The 19,616-nt window shown below is 34.4% G+C and overlaps 1 pseudogene; it reads right to left on the bottom strand.

Annotated features, from left to right (window-relative positions):
• Positions 1-19,616, bottom strand: part of LOC101698675 (proteasome subunit alpha type-6 pseudogene) — a 178,739-nt pseudogene that overhangs the window by 119,018 nt on the left and 40,105 nt on the right.

Genomic DNA, 19,616 nt, shown 5'->3' with positions numbered 1-19,616 from the left:
TATGTCATTTACTATAAGTAATTTCCATTTAAACATTAATTGCATATTTTGATCACACCTTATATATTCATTCTCTTAACATCGTTTGCTCTTTATGCACCACTTATATCTCTCTTCATAAGTTTTTCTAATGTAATGATTGATCTCTATAGCCAAATAGCTTCACACTCGTTGTATTTTCTACCAAGAACACTCTCCACTACACCATCTCCTTACTCACTTACCTAATATTACTTATCCTCCAGACATTAATAAATCATCACCTCAGGCAAATGTTTATGCCTAAACTCTGATGTAAGGTAGCATTTCTATTTATATGAACCTGTGAATCATTCTATAAATGTTATGATATAATTGAAATTGCTTTCATTTTTGGTTTTACAAAAGTATAAGTTATATGAGAGCAGGAAATATGTCTGTTTGTTCATTATTGTATTTCCAAGGTATTTTAGTGTTTTATCTTGTACTTGTTAATCGCCAATAATTTATCACATAAAAATGACAAGATTTATACAAGCTAGTGGATACTCTATAGTAAACTTGTTCAGTTGCTAATACACACAATGGTACAATAATCACATTCATATTTCTCCCTTCTGTTTTATATATATATATATATATATATATATATAAATAATTTTGGGGAGGTACTGGGGATCAAACTCAGGACCTTGGCTCATGAGGGAGGTGGTGGCATCACTGAGCTAAATCCCAGGCCCCTGTTCAATATATTTTTTAAATTAAAATGACATTGATAAATATCAATGTCTAACATATTTCTCTAATTGACGAGAAAAAATCTTAAAAAAAGAAAAGAAAAAATGGCAAGGAAAGATAAAGAAAAGAAAAGAAAATTCAAGGTAACATAGCTTCTTCCTTCAAAGGAACCATTATTGACTCCTGTTGCTCATTTTTTTCATTTTAAATGTTATAAACAGGAGTGTAATTTTAGAAATGTGTGCCTCACCAATGTTAAATTTGCCCTTTCTTGCCCCTACTTGTAAACAACTTTTATTGCAATCCCATCAGTTGGAGAATGTGTTTCTGACATTAAGTGCCATCTTCCTTGGCAGTCTTTCTTAGGTGATCTCATGAACACTTTCTTCTCCTGCATGGAAGTGGCCACAGTAAAACTTGGAGGTGGTTATCAGTGAATTTCAGGTAGATCTCTCCAGAACCCCCTATTGGTCTGGACTTTCAAGGATTATTCAGTGTGTGCACTGACTCCTTGTTATTACAATATGTGACAAAGTTGTCAATCACTTCAGCATAGTGGACAAAGGCACCCACAGAGTTGACATCCTTGTCAGACATGTCATAATTGGTGGAGGCATTGTTCGTGATCAGCATGCCATCCTTGAGTAGGTAGCCCTGACCAATCTTCCAGATCCTCTTGTTGATCTCCATCAGGTGATGGTAGCCTTTCTGCCCAACCTAGAAAGCCACACAGGCAGGGTGCCATGCCACAATACAGATAAGTTTGTGTGGCCCTCATAGCCTTCACTAAGAAGCTACATAGCTTCTAGCAATTAGTGACCCTTTTGTAGCCTTTGCTTTGTGCACTTTAAATAATATCATAAGATGTTTCAAGATTAACAAAGAACACTTTACAGGTAATATTAAGCTAGCACAGTCCCTACAAAGTCAAGAAATTTCTACTAATTTTAGGAAAATTAATTGCTACTATAAAATTTGTACTGCATAATTAATAATTTACAAAGATTTAAGGATGTAATATTATAATGACACATGCCAATGCATGTTTATAATAGCACAATTCATAATAGCTGTCTTGTAAGCAGGCTTTATATCCATCAGCAGATGAGTGGATGGAGAAAATGCACTATTTATATACAATGGAGTATTTCTCTGCCATAAAGATAAACTTGAGTCGTTATAGGAAAATGGATGCACCTCGAGACCATAATATTAAGTGAAATAAATCACACACCAGCTTAAATACCACATGATTTCTCTTACATGAGGAAACCTAAATATAAATAAAGAGAAAAATAAAAAAATAGATAATAGGAACTAGGGAAATAGATCTTTTTTAAATAGGAAGAGGATTTGGAGACGGAGTGAGGTGGGAGGAAGGAGAGGGAAAGGGGAATTAAAAGAAGTATGGAGTTGTGTTACCAACTCTCCACAAGGAAAGTAATCATTAATGCAAATATGTACTAATAGAAATTTTAAAATAAAATTTTAAAAAGAATTTTAAAAAATTGGTTATGTTAAAAATTGTGTTGTTTTCTGTGAAAGTCTTGTGGCCATTTCCAAAGCAAAAGCTTTGTAAGAACAAAAACCACCGTTCTAATTTTTATGCTCCCTTCAGGACTGGCACATCCTGAGTGGGTAGACAGTTGTGAATAGCACTTGTCTGACCTCTGTTCTCATCACACTCCCCTTTCTTTTCTCTGCTTTAGACACACCTGACCTTCCTGCTATCCTTTGCGTATGACAAGTGTGATCTCCTTAGAGCCACTGCCCTTATTCTTCCTTCTGCCTAGCACAAAATTTTCCCAAATACCCACATGGTTTTTAGGTGTCTGCTGCAACACTGAATTATTATTGGAGCCTCCCTGCTGACTCTCTACAGTTGCTTTTTATTTATTCTGCCTTGTTTTTGCTCATTACAGTTGTCACCATGTACCATATTATATGCTTATCATCTGTTTCCTCAGTATTTACTCAACTAGAATGAAAACTCCATGATAGCATGAACCTTTCTTATTTTGTTGCTATTCTATCTTCAGTGTCCAGAACGATCCCCATGATAGGCACTTCCATCATAGACAATCAATGAACATTTGTGAATATGTGAAAGATAAATAAATAAATAAATGCGAGCATGGAAAGTCTTTATGATTTAAGTTGCCTGAGTGAAGGAGGAAGCTGAGTTAAATAATTCTAATCAAAATTGATGGACACCATAATATACGAATTAGAGGAGTACAGCTTAGTTGCAGAGTAGCAAAAATTTTTAAATTTGTTTTTACTACTTTTACTTGGCCATTTTTTTATTTGTGTTTTTCAGAACAAATGACAATGACATAAAAGTGCAAAACATGACACATTACTGGTGATACTTCACCAGAAATCTATATATGTTTCTCATTCTAATATTGAGTGATCATTTCCTTGTTCATATGGGATGGTTATAACTTCATTTTTCAAAATAACTCGGATTAAAATATATTTCAGAAAACCACTGGCTCCTGATAATACAGTAACTCACTCACATCATTAGCAAATGTAATCTTGATATTATCCATGTAACTGTTAGCAAGAACACCATAATGGACTTTATTTTGTCACCTTAGCATGGCTTCAGAAAATTGGAAAAAATGGTACAATTGTACATGGTCAAACAAAAATGGATTTATTTGGGGAGGCTTAAGAATCATCATATTCTTCATTTTATAACTTTTTTTACATTTACATCCTTAACTGATATTGACCTTCTATTTCTACTATATAAATGGAAAATCTAGTTTTATTTTACACAGACTCTTTAACATGAAGACATTAGTAACATAGAAATAGCCCAAATCAAGTAAAACTATTTCTTCCTAATTTCCATTTCCCTTTTTCTTTCTTATTAAATAAGTCTTACAAGAAATCAAGAAAATATGATCTCTATGGTATAGAAATGAAAACACCATTAAAGCTACATAATTTCCTTTCTGCATTAAAAACATTTAGCAAACATGAAAATTTGATAGTTAAAATGTAAATGTATCAGAACAGCTGAAATTAAATATCTCTTTCAGTGTTTAGTAATAAAAGGATGTAATAACAGATAAAACACTCATGATTTGAGTAGGTGCTCCATTTTAATTAGAAAGATAAATATACCTTTAAAAGCTTTTCATTCAGGGTCAGCGATTTAGCTCAGTGGTTTTGCCGCCTGCTGCGCAAGCGCAAAGACCCGAGTTCAATCCCTGGTACCAAAAAAAAATTTTTTTTAAAGTTTGTCATTCAGTAGAAGATAGATTATCAACTAAGTCATTCCTATGTGTGCTTCTACAAGGTAATACATTCTAGAATGTATGTGATAAAATTTTAGCCAATTTGAAACTAGGGACATGGAATCGCCTTCATAAGAAATCATTTTTTATGAGTAGTTGTGTTATCCTCAGAATATTCCTTATTGTTTTATTAAAAGCCTATATGACTGATATATGTCTCTTACATATAATGATACTGCTGTAAGAAAAATGCAACAGTTGGTTAGGTAGCAGATTCCAATTTCATTTAATAATTTATGTGATGAAATTAACCTCCCTTTTTCATAGAAGTGGGTTTAATTTACAGCAAATATTAATATGCAAATATTAATTGTATTATGTGAATTTAATCCTCTTAAAATACTAGTCATAATTGTACTGGGAATGGTAATTAATATTTTAGGTTTATAGATCCTCTTCAGTTCATTTATTATATAAAAATAAATTTTCACTTTGCTTCTTGTTAGGACTGAAAATAATGTTAAAAATCTTACTGTGCAAAGTCAAGGAACATGTTCATCAAGCTATCACAATTGATATACCACTGTTCTTCCCCATCTCTAATCCTAAGAGCATATGTCATGTTTCCCATTGACTTTATAACATAGATATCTAATCAACTGCTGTACCACTTCTAAACTTAGTTTCAAATTGATATTTGTAGTAAATTATAGAGATTGAAATGGAATGTTTCATTGATAATTGTTAATAATTGGAGCTGCAGGTACTGGAAGTTATAGGGCATGTATCTTGCCAAAGTTATACTTTCATTTGCACATATGGCTTTCTTTCCTCATAATATTATAAATTTATTAAGTATAAGGCTGGATAATTTCCACATATTTTATGAAGTACTATTAGAAAGGCATTTGGGGGACCCTAGAACAACAACAATAAAAAAAATTTTTAAGGAGATGAAAATGGTAATTGTCCTGTGTTGATCTTTACATATTCCATACATGTGTTAAATTACCACATTGTATTCCATAAATATATAAGATTAAAAAATACAATAATTTTGAAAAAATGCTACAGTTCTGAAAAGAAGAAACTTAAATAGGGATTCAAGAACTATATAAATTTTCTATTTTTCTCTCCCTCACTTTTCAGCTGTTAAATTACTGCAAGTGCTTGAACTTGAGATAGATCTGGAGAGAACTCAACCTCTTTCTCTTCTTTCCCAATAAATCTTGAATTCTAGCTGAAATACTTGTCAAAGCACTATGATGTCTAAAGAATTCTCTGCCTCCCTGCCTATTATTCCGACTTACTAAAATAGTCAATATTGTCTAAAAAGAGATCAGCTTCCAATTCTCATTCCTTAAACCTTAAATTTTCTTTTCCTATCCAGAGCTTCAGAGGATAGAAAATTGGAGAGTAGAATTAAAAATAAATAAATGAACACAATGATATACAAAATGGGAAATAGTACAATCTCAAAAACAATGAATTTTTTCTTCATTCAAGAATTATTTATTATATTTCCCATTTTTATTTTGGAATTATAAAATACTAAAATGTAAGCATTTTGGAAATTTTATATTTTGATTTTTTTAATACTACAAGTGAAGAATCAGAAGAAGTCTTTCATTTGTTCATTTTCTTGCAGCTGTCATTCAAAATTTGTTTAATAAATGTCTGGTATATGCAGGGTATTCATTGAAGGATTAAGTATAACATGAATATCATCATCTCATGTCAAAATACAGTAAGTGGCAAGCCACCCATGGAGCCGTGCAGGTAGAGCCGTACGGGGAGCAGAGTGCCCAGCACTGACTGAACCCAGCTCTGCCTGGCAGGCTATGCCCACTTGTGACCAAGGGCTTGTAAGGACCCCCTGGGCACACCCCCAGCCGCCCGTGGAGGTGCAAGGGCACCTAGAACAATAGTGCCAGACAGCCCCCGACACACACCTCTGGCCTCTTGGCTGTGCAGCTACCTGGTTCCACACTACAGAGGCACAGGGGGACATAAAGGCCATTGTCCTGAACTGCAGAAGTGAACAAGAGAGAGAGGGCCTCTCTCAGGCTCCCTGATGATAACTGAAGCCCACTGGAAAAATGAAGAGAATCTCTGCGGTAAAGACACACCAGACCATCATAATTGGTAAGTTAGAAGGATCATCACCTCCCATCAGAACCTGGACTATCTCCAAGTGAAAGGCAGCTGGAACCTGCAATAGAACCTTGCACAGTTCAACCCTGCAGGAGGACAGGGAGCTCAACTTGGGACTTGTAGCCAGAAATCTGCCTGAATCTCATGGGTCTGTGACTGGCTTACTGAGACTCATTGACTTATAACTGCACTCTTCTGCCCACATTGTCTATTGTGATAGAAGAGACATACACTGAAGGAGTCCCTTCATTTTTATCTTTTATTTGTTATTTTCAAAATTGCCACTATTTGGGGGGGGGGTGCTCTTATTTTTATTTTTTTTTCCTTCTTTATCTATTCTTTTAATTTTTTTATTTTTCTCTTTTCTCTCTCTCTCTCCCTCTCTCTCTCTCTCCCCCCCCCTCTCTCCCTCCCTCACTCCCTCACTCCCTTGCTGTCCCACATTGTTCTTCATCTCCTTTTGTGTTCCTATTCTGGCACTAATTCATATTTCTTCTTTATTCTTCTTTTTTTCACTTTCCTTCTCTCACCTGTGTCCTCTAGGCCTCACTGCTAACCTTCCCCTATCCCTCTACCTACCTATCCCTCCCTCCCCAACTCCATCTAACTCCCCGTTCCAAAGGGTAAAGTTGACATATCAAAGAGTTTATTCACTATAAACATATGTTGGGTTGGTCCTCAATTTTGATTTAATTCACAGTTAAAGGTGGTAGATTAATAACTCCTACAAATTATCATTTTCTAAGAGGTACTCAATGCTATTGTGTTGCTAATTGTATCACTTGGGCTAAGGTATTGTGATTGATCTAATCAGTTGTCCTTCCTAGTGTAATGAAAATGAGACAGCCTCAATGCCATTAGAGACTCAAAACCTAAAGAGTACCTATATCTGGAAGACAGCTCTGAGAAGCAATCATTCCATAAGAGTTCTAAATACATCAACAAAGATACTTACAATAAGCAACTTCAAAGTATTAACCCAGGAACTAAACCAAGGACAGTAACAAAAACAAAAATGAGAAGACATTTAAGTAAGGAGACTTCCACCACACAAAAGGCAAATTCTGGGGGAAATGAGGTGAAAAAATCCAGTGATCAACAACCTGGACTCCCTGAGCTGATAGCACAGGAAGTAACAAAACAGATGAATGAGGCTCTAGAAAAATTCAAAGCTGAAATAATCTCCCAGATAACTGCAGAGATGGTGAGCAGAGTGAAAGACATGATTAGAGGCTTTAGAACAGAAACATAAAAAACAGATGAGCTCAGAAATATGCTAGAAGCCACAAATACCCAGCATAAGAAAGAAATGGAAACCATGAAACAGATTCAAACAGATATTCAGGAAATTAAAAACTCCATTGAAAGCATACAGAACAGATTAAGGGAATCTGAAGACAGAATATCAGATATAGAAGACGGGATTGCAGTTAAGGACCATGAGAACAGAGATTTCTTAAAAATAGTAAGGGACCACGAGAAATCAATCCAGCAGCTGCTAGGTGATGCAAAGAAGAATAACATAAGACTAATAGGAGTCCACAAAAATACAGGAGAAAGTACAATTGACATAAAAAACTGTTCACAGAAGTAATATTAGAAAACTTCCCAGGCAGAGGTGGAGAATTGGACATAAAGATAAGTGAGGCATATAGAACTCCAACTAGCCATGATCAAAAAAATCTACACCTAGACATATAATAGTCAAGATCCCAGAAACTCAACGGAAGAGCAAAATCCTACAGGAAGTTAGAGAAATGAAACAAATCACCTACAAAGGAAAGTCCATCATAATCCCAGCATACTTCTCAACACAAACCCTCAAATCAAGGAGAGCCTGGAGTGAAGTAGTTCAAGCCCTAAAAGAAAATAACTTCCAGCTCCCGGGCCAGGTGGAGGAGGAGGCTTCCAGGTAAGTGTGCTGTGGCTCCTAGCATAGAGAAAGTTGCGGGTAGGTGTGCCATGGCTCTGAGCCCAGAGGAGACCTCAAGATCAGGGTGCCATGGCTCCTAGGCAGGAGGAGTTAATTCATTACTACCTGGACTTAAATGGATGAAAGTTCATGGCTAATTAGGCTTATTTCTCTCTGGGCTTGTCTTCTATACAGTCTCTACACATAGGCTTCTTCATGCCCAGACTTCTACACTGATTCACAGTATGACCATAGTTAGACTTCTTTCTTTTTTTCCCATTAAGTTTTTTGGTACATTTTAGTTATACAATACAGTTACATTCATCATTGGGAACTTGTACCTTTACATGATGTATCTTGGTTCTTATTTTTCCCCATTCCGCTGCCCTCCTTCCAACCCCTCCACCCCTCCCTATTTACAAAGACTTTGCTTCCATTTTTTCTTCTTATATTTTTCCTTTCTCCTACCCCTCCCACTTCCCCTACCCATTTAGACTTTTTCTCCCTATTTCACATTATCAATTATATATTTTGATCCTTACAGACTCCTCTCTTGGTAGCTGACTCAAACCAGAGCAACCCTTTCAAGGGACCTAAATGGAAATGGTGAGACTTTTAATGAGTTAGCCACAGAAGTCTTAGAATGTCATTTACACTACATTCTATTCGTCAGAATCACTGAGACCAGACTAAACAAGAGAAGAAACTCTGCCTTTCAGTGAGACAAACAGCAAAGAAGTTTGAGTCATCTTTAATCTACCATGGAGTAAATAAATGCTGTATATAGAGACAAATACAGACAGAGTCAGAAATAATTAAGACTTTAAAAAAGATATTAAGCAATTTATTAATTCAACAGTGACACTAAATTCAATTCAGGCATCTGTAAGTTAAGCTTGAGGTACACTACTTAACAGAGACCACATACAGCTATATAAATCTTTGATTATGAACATCTTCACTTAAGTTTAAAAGACTTAAAAGGCAATCAATGCAGGATTAACAACATGAGAATCATTAGTGTATTCCTTGTTATATGAAATGGAAAAAATTTAACATAAACTTTACTGTAACCTTTTGGAGTTATGACCAGGTTTCTTACTGGGATGGTCTATAGCTGTAGAGATTACATAAGCAAATGATTTACTTGTGGAATTTGGAATTTTGAGTCTCAGTATCCCTCATTAAAGTGAGAAATTGCATCTTTTTGCTCCAACTCTGAAAGTGGTAGAGGGGATGGGTGCAGAGAATCTGAATGCTCTTGATGTAGCAACATGATTTGTCAGTTCCTGGAAGCCACTGCATTTGGAAAAGTGAAGTAGAGTCACAAAGCTCTATAAAGTATCTAGTATTTCAGGGGATTTTGTTACACTTGAGAAGAGGTAAGGAAAAGAACCCACTGTTGGAAAGAATAAGCATAGAATTCAAAGAAATCCAGTTACTGGATTTTCCTCCCTTATAGAATATAATTTCTTCCTCTGTGAAATAAAAGAATCAGTTAATGATCTCTAATATCCCTTTCTAATACTCCATAGATAACTTAGAGATATGTTAGAGATTATTTCTTTACCAACTCAGATAAGAGGATGACAAAATGACATGACAAAATATCATGTATCCACGAATTACATGACTCAGTTTATCTGCATAACCTTTACCCCTTTTCATTTTAAGTTACTATAACTCTTGTATTTTCAAGAGCAACCTAAGATTTTAACCATGCTTTTCTGTTCCTCAGACCTCATACCTTAATATTGAATTATAAATTTTGGTCACTGCATGTAGAGACATTCGTTCAAAGAAACCATGATTAAAGGTTTCACGCTCAAAGTATAGAAGTTTTCAAAATAAAAAGCATTTGTCTTAATCAAAGGCATATAAGATTTTGTGCTGGAGACTAGTAAAATTGAAAAGCAATATTGTAACGTAATACTGATAAACAAGACATCAGGAAAAAGTGGGTCATTAGAAGTCAAGTATAAAAGTGTCTCCCTACTAACTACAATCTATGAAAATGTATTTTAATTTATCAAACTCAGTGATGCAGTATATTTTGCTTTCTGTAAATTTTAAGAAAAGTACTACTGTGAATGCTACAGAATATAAAATATCCTCTGATTCATTTCATGCTGAAAATTTTCCCAAGATTTTGAATTATTTCCTAAAAATTTCCATAATAGGAATGTTTAGCTTAATGACATGTTGCATGTGTTTCATTAAAAGCGGTAAATATTGTCAGTTTCAAGATAGAAAATAAAGAGAGAAACTGAGTGATTTTAAAAAATATTGTCAGTAAAGAATCCCTGATAAAGAATATTGTATCTTGGGGCCCGGGATTTAGCTCAATGGTTTCGTTGCCTGCTGTGCAAGCACAAGGACCTGAGTTCAATCCATGGTACCAAAAAAAAAAAAAAGAATATTGTATCTCATTTTTACAAATATTGGCAAATCTATTATTCCTGGGGAGTTTTGTTCATATAGTACAGTCAAGCTTCTCAGCCTTTTGGCCAAGAGCAAGTGTAGTATATAGTATAGGGAAAGCTGTCATTTCTTAGCAAATGAAAATATGAATACAAATCTTCCAGAATTCATGCCTTCATACAGGACCTGCAGCTATGTTTCATAAAGGTTAAAAAAGGAATGATTAAGGAGTAATTATATTGTCAATGGACTATCTTAAATGAAATTCATCTTTTTCTGTTTAACAGTTCAGGAATTAATCCCAGTACAGTTCATGTTAAAGTACACAACAGACTGATAAGAATGGGAAAAATATTATCTGCTGACTCTATGAAATGTCAGTACCACAAGGTTTAGTATGAGACCTTCAAAGGGAAATGATAAATGTGTACCTTTGTCAGATTGTTACAGATAATGATCAAAGTCTCCCTGGTCATTTCTTTTAAAAGTCAGATTTCCTTTTAGATTGAGAAGTTGAAGAATAATCTTCCTCTTTGGGGAATTATAAGAAAAAAACTATTTTTAAGGATGGTTATACCTACATTTGTTTTATTCCTAAAAGAATGGGCTTCAAAATTCCAAAGGTCACATTTAACTTCATAATATAGTAATATAAAAATATATCTAATTTAGGAACAGATTAGAAAATTTTATAATGGATAAAATTCACAGGCAGCAGGGGCACAATTATACAAAGTGTAAAAGCAAAATGGATCGATAATAATAATTTTATGGATAAAGATACATCTCTAGACAAGTTATCCCAATAAGAGTCTGGATAAGTCAAGGCAAAGTATTATTTCTCTTCACTAAAACAGGGCTGAGGTGTAGCTCAGTGGTAAATTTTTTTCCGAGTGTACGTGAGCCCCTAGATTTTTTTCTGAAATATTAAAAAACAATCATTTGAATTAACAGAATGTTCAAATATTTTGTTGCTAACCTGGAATATATTTATTTTTACAACACTTGAGATTAGAATAAAAAACAAAATATAAAGAAGAAAAATCAAGTATTTAAAAATTAAGATATTTTGCTGACTAAAATTTTTAAAGTTGTTGCATAAAAATTGAGGACTGTTTTTACCACTGTTCTATTCTTCTGTGTCAAAGCACTTTGAGCTATAACTTTTTCTTTTTATTGAAAATGAATACTGACATTGTGGAATCATTGCTAAGATTGAGACTGATGACTGAAATGAAAAATCCCTGTTTTGAGGGTGAAAAAATATGTTCTTGGAGGTCTGAAATAAATTATTTGCTGTGACTGTGTACATAGGTGCAATAGTCTTTTCAGCAACACACAGAAAAGCTTGCCAGATTCATAAAGCTGAGCAAAAAAAAAAAAAAGGGAGGAAACACCTCTGGAAAAAAAAAAAAACAAAAAAAACACCAGCCCTCCAAAAAGCATAGAATGAAAAATCTTTCTCTTATTTAGGTCAGAAATGCAATGTGAATAACATAACATTACATGCAAAACACGCATGAAACCTGCTTCTGGAGAATTGGATCCAGCTACAGTTATTTTTGTCAATATGTTCCTGTTTGAGACAGTTGCAAAAATTGAAATGATTCTAGATATAGCACTTTTCAGTGCCTTCAAGCAATTAGTATTTTATTATATAAATATTAAAATGTGAATAAAAATATCTTCATAATAGGTGGTGCGTCAGTGCCTTCCAGCAAAAGACCACTGAGGACCTAACTATAGTTACAAGTTATAATAACAAATATACAGCATGGATAACCACAAGCATCTCAGAAGAGGAGTTTTAGAAAGGATTTATAGGATTTATGCTTTGGCTGAATGATTTTTGGGAAGGTTTAAGAAAGTCGAAGTGCTTCCTGGTCTAGGTGATGTCAGAAACGGATAACTCTACAGTTGCATTTATTAAAATATCAATTAGGAGAAAAGATGACAAGTGTGAGGCTCAGTGGTAAAGAAGCCATCACTTGTGTTGGAAGTGGAGGGTGGGTTATGTGGGGATTTGCTCAAACAACAATCATGATTTGAACTTCTATTTTGTTCTGATTTCATCAAAATGAGAGAATGGCTTTAAATAATACTGGTCTCTGTGAGAACATCTATGTCCAACAGGATTATAAAACACCAGGGGCTAGAAACTTTAAGCACCAGGACAGCTCCAGTCTGTTAAGGGGATTTTCTCTTCCTCAAATGCACTATTTAATTACTTTTAAGATCTTCTATAAAAGTGCCCCCTCACTAAACCATTTTTGGGTACTCTTTAAAACACTATATATTTTAAAATTTTTATTTCATTTTATTTTATCCTGAACTAGAGTGTAATTTTTATCAGGAATTTTCTAAATATTAATTCATGGAACAGACTATCTCAATTTAAACATTAAATTTTTATAAATATTACATTTATTTCTAATTCAATTTTACATGTTAGGAAACTAATATGAGGCACAAAAAATTAGGCAAATTGTTCAATGATGATCTGCTAATTTGTAGTAAGGTTGAAGTTTATAGCCAGGCAATGCCTTCAACATCTAAACTTTTTGCCTCATTGCTGAACCACAACTAAAAACTAACTCTACACTTCTAGGATTTACAAAATATCCACATAGTATGTAGAACTTTGGGGAAAATTGGAATGTCCTTTTTATCAAATGTTAAGCACTAAACTTTCAAAAGTATATTTTATTTCTCAATTAAACACCCCCTTTGCTTATTCATTATTAATAATCTAACCCTTAAAACACCTTGAGTTGCTAGTTTATAAATGACTCACAGCATGCTGCTCTGGGTTTATTTGCTATACTGGCTGTTACTCAAAACAGGGTTTGCTCACAAGGACACACAAGGCAGAGAACAGAAAGGATGAGCAAAGAGGGCTGCTCCAACCCCACGAGAACACTATTTAAATTACCTAATTATGTTTATTCTCAGTTTTAGAGAGTTTTTGTCTTTATTTGAGAATTTAGCATAGTCAACCTTAGTTATCACAATCAGATGACCATTTCCATGCTTCTAAGCATCTCTATGCTTCTGAATACTAGTTATTTATGTAATTTGATTTGAATTAAATTAAATAAAATTGAGATTTGATCAGTGAGTCTGTGTTACTATTGCACCTGCTGCTTCTATATAGTGATTCTATTCCTCTGCCCTACTTAAGGCAATATTTTCAACTTTGCTAATTATTAGCAATTATGATAGATGCAGCTTGTCCAAAGAGCACTCTAGTATAAATTTCCTCTTAAAAAATTTAGACACTTTATGTAGTAAGATCCATGCACTCTAGAAATGTACAAATTCCATAGGAAGACCTAGGGTCCTTCCAGTTTTGATACAGTGTCCACACGCAGCATATAGCAGATCCTGTCTTCTCTTTTCCCTTTCTAATCTATTGAGATCTTTCACCTGGATATTCAGTCTATCTCACTTTCTTCTGCTGGTAATTATTTATTCCAAAGGATTTTGAGTTGTTTCTTCAAAATGTCAAAGGGTTTTCTAATTGATGACTTCTCACCTCCAGTTAGGTGCTGTAGTATTGTACTCGCCTCAGTTATACATGCCAAAAGACAAATAGACATTCCTTGTGTGGATATGATGAGTCTTTGTGCTCCATCCATTAACCCATCTATCTTCTCCATTGGTGGCAGTGTGTGGAAGGCAATGATTCAGTGAACACTGGACAAGATTACATCCTAAGAAAACTCTGATTATGGCCTTAAACATTCAAGAAACAATAAGGGTAGAAAATGTGGCATCATATTTTACAAATGGTAAAATTTAGATGATCAGAAAATGAATCATCTCATCATCATGCATTTTATAGATACAAATTTCATTTGGATTACCACTAGTGAAACTTGTAAGAGTCTCTGAGAAAGTTATTGAAAGCTGGTAGTCCTGGCAACAAGATGGATGATACAGTGCTTTGAGCATATTGCAATAAGAATTAAATAAATTCTTTTAGAAATCATCAGGAGAAAGGGGACATATATGGTTTAAATACAGTTTCCAAAAATCCAAACAATGTAACTAATAACAGCATTGTTGCCCTTTTCTCACAATGGAAAATAAAAAATTGACCAGAAATGGCACATTTTGCATAAAGAATCCATATTAAGTTTCTTGACCTAAATTGGAAGACATGGTGACCAGATCCCATAGAAAATCATGGCATATATTAACTGGATGAAAAAATGATACAGAAGTAACTCATCTCTATCCATTATTCTGAGTTTCCATTAATAAATTACTGCACCTCACATTGACCCATGAATTCTGTGATGCACTTTAAACAAATTGTTAGACGAGCACCACATAAAAATATTTTCTTGGTTTGGCAGACATTCCAGTGATGACCGTGGCTAGAACTAATACATATAGATACATCTAATTATAGGGGAGAATAGAAAATCTAGCCCAGTTGTTAAGTCCAGCAAAAGTAGTAAACATTTGTGTGTGCAGCATGACACAATTAACAATCCAAAAATTCTTACATTAAAGTGTAAAATATGCCATGGAGAAAAAAACAAACCTCAGAAAAGAGACAAAGAATGTCTAATCCATGATAAAACCCTGACACAGGAGAGCAAAGTACTCTTTACCATATTGCTAGTTTTAACCTAGGATGTGAGCATAAGGACTACTTTCTTATTTTAAATAAACTTGTGCTTAAATTCCTCTGTTTGACTAAATTACATTCATGATTTAAAATGCACATCAGTAAACATTGATTCAATCAAGTTCTCCTTCTTGATCGTTTCCGTCTCCAGTCTTCCTAAGCATTTTTCTCATACTTTAACTAAGCTGTCCTATTCTGTTCTATGTCATCGTGAATATTGTACATTTTTGGAAGACAGCATTTATCACTTTCTTTTTCATTTTTGAATTTCATTCTTCCCATTATTGACTTAATTTTAAGAAATCCTCTACAAATGTTCGTTCAGTTGACTTTTTGCTTTGCTTACAGGATTTAGAACTTAGGCAGGAAAGGCTCAACAATTGTATGTTGAAAAACTATGACAATTTGGAAAGTGTATTTGTAAGTACATCAATTTATATAAGGTTAACTGAGTTGAAATGTTTCTAATTATCAGTTACTATGGAAATTAGCCAAGAAAATTATCCCTTACCCTTCTTTTCCAAAGAAGTTTTTACTAAGGATTGTACTGACTGAAATAAGGAAAACAATAATGAAATAATATAGCGATGACTCATTAAAGTAGACCCTTTTCTGATAATCAGTACATAAAATATATAAATTTAAGCTTTGCTCATGGCTTCAACTAACTTTTACTGGCCAGTTCTCTGTACAGCCTTGTAACATTTCCATTCTCCTTGCTTTTTGGATTGTAGTTTTCAAGAAAAACTGTAGAATATGCTGGTAGTACAACGTCCTGAGATACAGTTGAACTTCTGAAGTAGCCTGAGTTTTGTGCCTGTCCCTGATAGGGAAAATGACATCTTAGTGAAAGAAGAACTTCCCTTTGACAGCCAGGCTTTCCTCCTTTCTCTCCTTGAGCAGAATGCCCTTAAAGGATTTACCTAGTAATTCCTATTGACTTTAAATATACAACACATGCCAAGCTGCTTTCCAGGGTTTCTCAGCTGTAGAATTGAGAAATGAACAATTCATACTCCATCTGCCTCTGGTAATTTTCTTGAGCCTTGAGGGTCTGGATCACAGTGAATCCTAAGCTTCTTTCATGCCTTGATACCTTTCCCATGAGTAATAAACCCACATCATATAACTTGCTATATATGTGTTCTATCTCACTGGACTTAGAGAAGTTGATTGCCAGTGCACAGTTAAAGTGTTTTGCAATGTTCATTAACATTTGAATAAATAAATTCTCCCTGTGTAACTACAAATAAAATTGCTAGGAGATTTATATAAGTGTTTGAATATAATTCAGGAATGGGGATTTCAAAGCTACAAAATAATTACAATTCTTATTAAAATATTTAGAAATAGAAGAATGAGAATGAGTGTTTTTTGTTTGTTTGCTTGTTTTGGGGGGCTTTTGGTACAGGGGATTGAACTTAGGATCTTGCCCTTGCGAGGCAGGTGCAGTGCCACTGTGCTAAATCCCTGGCCCAAGTGTTAGTATTTTGAACAAGGAAGAAATGTTAGATGAGAGACTAGAAAGTGCTTGTTTAAGTCTTTTGCCTGGGCTAAATAAAGCAGTGATGGTAGAGACTGGAGTACACAGGACTCTAGGCATTCTGCACCTTTCTGCTTTCCTTGTCTTTTCCTATGAGTTCCAAATTGATGACAAGAAAGAGGCACTGATATATGTAGTGCATTATTCCCAGCTTTGCAGGCTTCACAACAGCTGACCCAGAGGGTATGGGGAATAGAACTTTTCTAAAGTATTCTACAGAGTGTTTGGCCTCTCACCCAGGTGACCAAAGACCAATAATATTTGGTGAGCCTTTGGTGATCTTAAATCACCTTTAATAGGAACACAATCTTTTCTCATGTGTACTTGCAAATGAGTACTTTGCGAATAATGGGAAGGTCCATCCCAGAGTGTGAGTGGTACAACCCAAAGGGTGGGTAGCTTAGAAAGGATAAATAGGAGCAGCTTACTCTGTTTCTGCTGCTGCTCACTTACTCACTGCTTACTCACTACTTTGCTGCCTTATTGCCTTCTGCCCACCATGAATTTTTTTCCTCTGTCTTGCCCTTCTGCCATTCCACCTTGTCTTAGACTCAACCTACTATGAACTGAAACCTCTAGGAACTATAATAAACTACAAGCTACAATAAACCTTTCCTCCTTTAACTTTGAGTGTTGAGTATTTTTGTCTCAGCAATGAGAAAATAAATAAGACAACTAGAAATGCCTTTTGCTTCTTTCATCTCCTTAAATCATTGCACACATGTGGCCACAATAAGAATAATGATGCCAACTTCTTTATTACTTGGGAATCATATAATACTCCCTTCTCATTAAGTATTTAATATTCCAAACAGCTGTCAGTGCTGGATTCCATCATTAAACTCTAAGCTCAGCTACTTCCTTGTCCCTGCTTAGCATTTGGTTTCTCAGCTTGGAGCAATGTTCCTGGCATTTTTTCTCTTTCCTTTTATAGCTGCATGAATGACATATGCACAGCCAGCGACCTGTTAGCAACAGACCTATTTTGAAGGAACAATAATAGCACAAATAAATTCACTTTGAGTACTTTATGTGTGGGTTTAATGTTGATGCAGGAGGAAAATTCATAAGCACTCTCTTTGAATTTTATATTTATGGTAAGTGAAGACTGGCTTAGTGGAAGTGATAAACTAGGTGGAAAGAGGAAGAGACTAAGAAAAGGGGTTTTTTAAAGAAGATAGGACTGAGGTAGTTGGGAGAGAAAATGCTGGGCTGGAGACATACGGGGTTAAATAAAAGGGTATTGTAACTTTCACCTAGATGGAAGAGTAAGGAGAAGAGCAAGCATAATGTCTATAGTTTCACACCAGCTGAGAATAAAATGTAACATTTGAAACTTTTGGGGCTTAAATAAACAGAACAAAGACAGAAACCATTCAGAAGTAGAAATTTCCACTTTTGTTAGCGAAAACAGAATCAATATATGACATGTATTTCAGTCTGTGGCCCTTTTATCTGAAAACTGATAAATTTGAGTTATTTGCTGAATTTTAACATTGATATACTATGGTTAAAATTAAGTACATTGCCAGATTTACTTGCCAGCTCTGTAATTTTAATTCATTCAAGTATATTATTCTTCTCTATATCCTTGTAAATGAATAATGTTATATGTATTACAAACAAAAGGCATGAATTAAATACTCAATAAATTAAAAATATGTACAAATTATAATATGTAATAAAGGTTTAGAAAATATACACATATATAAATCTAACTACACGTACACATATACACATCATGATGGCTTTAAATCCCAATTAATATATTGATTTTAAACAATCTCATGCATACAATTTAATTATTTAAGCCATCTGTGTAATTTCAATAACCATTCAGTCATATCAGTTTTTAGAAAAGGCAGTATGTTACATGAAGATAGCAGCAAAAAGAATTTAATTATAGCTAAGTTGCTGTAATTTCTCAAATTTCATATCCAGTACATTTCAATTTCTACTACTGAGTCAATAAAACAATCCCTACCTGACTTAATTTGTACAATTCTTAAGGTGGTGAATAGAGTAAATCATTTGAAAGTATTTTAAATTTTCAAGTAGTTTTGTTCCATATCAAAATTAAATGGAAATATACCCATTTCCCATACATTCATGACTGCCACATTCATGACTGCCTCCCTTGCCAACACAATTCCCAACCAGAGTGGTACATTCGATAAAACTGACAAACGTGCTCTGACACATCTTTATCACCCAAAGTTCACCAGGATTTATTCTTGGTTGTGGACATCTTAAGGGTTTTGGAAAACATATAATGACATATGTGCATCATTATAGTTTTATATAGAATAGTTTCACTACCTAAAAATTTCTGTGCCCTGCCTAATGTCTGTACCCCCTACCCCCAACCCCCTGGCAACACTGGTTTTTCACTATCCTCATAGTTTTGTCTTTTCCAAAATGTCACAAAGTTGAAATTATACAATAAATATGTAGCCTTCCAGATTGACTTCTTCAAATAAAGGGTGTCTAAAATTTCTCTCTTCATGGCATAGTAGTTCATTGATTTTAACTCTGAATGATATTACATTGTCTGAATGCAACAGTTTATCCATTCCCTACTGAGAACATCTTGGTTGTTTCCAAATTTTGAAGATTATAAATGAAGCTGTTGTAAACATATGCCATTAAACACCAAATCAGTTAGTTAAATTCCAAGAAGCAGGATTGCTGGATCATTTGGTACAAGCACAATTTATTTTGTTAGACAAACAGCTTTACAAAGTGGCTGTGCCATTTTTCTTTTCCAGCAGCAATATCTGAGACATGCCATTGCTTTCCATCTTACCAGCATTTAATGTAATTTTTGTTCTGGATTTAGAACATTCTAATAAATATATGGTTATATCTTATTTTTTAAATTTGCAATTCCCTGGTGGCAGATATTGTCCAGCATCTTTTTATATGCTTACTTGACAAGGCACATCTTCTTTGGTGAGGTCCAAGGATAAATTTGCT

Source organism: Heterocephalus glaber, unplaced genomic scaffold, assembly GCF_053883595.1.
Source record: "Heterocephalus glaber isolate CG9 unplaced genomic scaffold, H.glaber_assembly_v1.0 deba00000122, whole genome shotgun sequence".
NCBI lineage: Eukaryota > Metazoa > Chordata > Mammalia > Rodentia > Bathyergidae > Heterocephalus > Heterocephalus glaber.
This window is presented reverse-complemented; position numbering and strand designations above follow the sequence as displayed.